Here is a 3,009-nt window from a genome sequence, read left to right on the forward strand (position 1 = left end):
GAATGTTTGGCACCTAGCAAACAAAATGATTTTGCGCTAGTGTATGCGCTGACGCCGCCAACTTTTTTACAAGTTGCGTTGACGCATGCGGCGTATGGTTTTTCGAACGTTTACGTTTGCGCTGACGGCGTCAATATTTTTTGTATGCGCGTACATCACTGCTCCTGCATGACTATTGACTTTGTCCTATAGTGCACTAAGTGTAGTGATTCTAGTGAAGGAGAGAACAAGAAGAAAAGTATAACTTGTGTTTTTATTTTTTGGAAAAACTGACGTCCGTTTTCTTCGTAAACCAATTCTTCGAAAAATTAATTCTTTGTAAAACAATTCTTCCCAAAGCATTTCTTCGTGTATGCAATAGAGATTTGGTGTATACGAAGACATGCTTTACGAAAAATTCTTTTACGGATTTCATTTCACCAACAACTGTTTACGAAGAATTGTTTTACGAACAATTTGCCTATAACCGGGACAACTGCATCAAACTAATTCTAATCGAGTTTAAATTCTACTCTAATTTGTGAAAAGTTGGGTAACTTAGCTCTATTTTTAAGTTTAGTCTAATTTGTAAAAACCTGAATAGCTCTAATTATAATCTAATTTCAAAACGACAAAAAAATTCTAGTTGTCCAATTCTGGTTGATGGATCGTTCTCCCGCAGCGTTCACCCAGAGCCACTATAGTGGCTCTGGTTCACCAGCAGCGATTCTATTTGCGTTCTTTGGGGAACTCACTTGTTGTGAACAAAAATAATTGATAAATCGTTTTCCACACAATAGCCTAACCTCCCGGCTCCCGCAGTTTTCAACAGTGATTGATCGCTTTCAATTTTCTCCGTTTTAGCAAAAAGGTTACATTATGACATCAAGTTGGTGATTTTCTTGATATCACAGCGACAACTATTCAGTAGGCTATCTCGGCAGTTTACCTCTGATGCGAAATCTTACCATGAGTTTACCATTAGTTCACCCTTGTTGCAAACATATTGTTGAAATTTGCCGATTTTAAATTAGCCGACGTAATTATAGGTAGCCTCTATACTTGCCTTTTCCTTTAATCTGAAAGTACTTTATAACTTATAGGCTACCTCTGCACAAACAAGTTTTACATATAGGCTAATTCTTATTTCCAAATTCAAAACTCTATTCATTCTAAAATAACGATAGTTCAAAAATTGGTGTTCCAAATTCTGTACGGTAGGCTAATTCAAACTCACAAAATGAAATTCCTTGACTCATTTTGTTACCTCGATGTCATCGAAGCATAGTTACGCCAGCAGAGGTTCTGCTGTTATCAGAGGGATTACAAACTTCAACAAAAAACCTAACACCCAAGCATTGCTGCCCCGAAAGTTGCATTGAAAGAATGAAGGAAAAGCAAACTCATCCAAAGAGAAGTAGTCTACTCAACCCAAAGGAGTCAAAATCAAACAGAAGACCAAAAAATCAAAGACTTTCTGCTGAGCAAATATTCCATTGAAGGAATCAACTAACGGCGAGTGCTTCTTTTAATTTTGTTTTTAATGTATCAATTGCCCTTACCGGCAGGGCCTCCGAGAGAAGTCAGCACTGGTCGGGAAACAATACGAAAAATGGGCCCCATAATATTTTTTAGGAAATATACAACTAATCTGTATCTTGCGTTCAGGGGCACCGGAACGAATATTGACTGGGGGGGCAGGATTACGAAAAAAGGGCACTTTTGTTTACTAAAAGGCCAATTTTTTTTCAAGTTTTAAGATAAGATATAGCGATAATGCTAATCTATCAGCTCACTATGTATTGAGTAATGATAGCCTACAAGTGTCCGGTATACAAAGAAGGGCATCATGCCTACTGTATAATGATTGATGTAACCTACTGTCAAGCCTTAAAGCAGCCTGTGGACATGGCCGCTAAGTTGTGCTTGAATGACCGTCGGTGCTACCTCCTCAATCGGCCAAGTTTGACCGCCGGTCTCTTCTAGCCAATTATTTAATTTCACAATAGAATGATCGTGGATTAACTGTCGACAATATGTAGTATCAAAGAGTGACGCAAAATTAGGTCAGCGCGTCATAATCACCACTGTTGTATTGTTCGGGAATATTTATTATTGATGGAAAATATCCATCTGCGATCACCAGCGCTGTAAGTCTTGTTTGTAATTCCCGATGTTTATTTTAACAAAGTCTTAATCCGAAGTGCTAATTTACATCGGCTGGCAATATTGTCGTTTTTATGTCGATTCGATGTTGTAGGACATTGAATCGTTGTTAAAAAGGAGAAATAGGTTAGTTGACATCCGAGGGGAAAACATTTTTTGATCATATTTTGCAAAAATTATGCTTCTTTTAATAATGTCCTTCACATCATTCGTTGCTAAAAAGAATTCTAGGGGAGTGGCGAACTTCTTTAAAATCAGCCACATTGGAGACACTCGTGCGAGTGTCGTTAGATGGGCCTGCAGTACTGGATTACAATCCCGATAAAGCAGTTATTGCGTGGTGCAACGATTCTATTGTAGGACGTCGCCCAGACTGCAACAACACTAAGTGATGATTTTGGCATTGTTGCAAGTTTAATTCTATTTACTTGTGCTATTGTTATTTTGTATTTTGGCCTCCAAGCACGCAGATTTGGCCGCCGAGAAGGTGCTCCCGGTAGGCCACGATGGCTGCCGAAAAAAAAAACGAATTTTAAGGCCTGTACTGTGTTGCAAAATTTTGTGTCGCAAATATTATTTTGAGGCAAAAATGAAAGATTATAATTAGGCTAAAAGCTAATAGCAGAAATTGTTATATTGCAAAATGTGCAGTAGCTTACATGACTTTAAAAGGGCACCATTACCCCCCTGCCCCCCCGTTTCCGGCGCCCCTGCTTGCGTTGCATGTTCGTGTTAAGCTGAAGTTGGCCTACTTTCCTCAGCATGAAAAGAACTTCCTTCAATGTAAAAATCATCAATAATAATCACTGGATTACACTTGCAGCAAAAATGCCATTGAGGCAAACTATTTTGTCTAGAAAGCTT

This window comes from Aplidium turbinatum, chromosome 13 (genome assembly GCF_918807975.1).
Source record: "Aplidium turbinatum chromosome 13, kaAplTurb1.1, whole genome shotgun sequence".
NCBI lineage: Eukaryota > Metazoa > Chordata > Ascidiacea > Aplousobranchia > Polyclinidae > Aplidium > Aplidium turbinatum.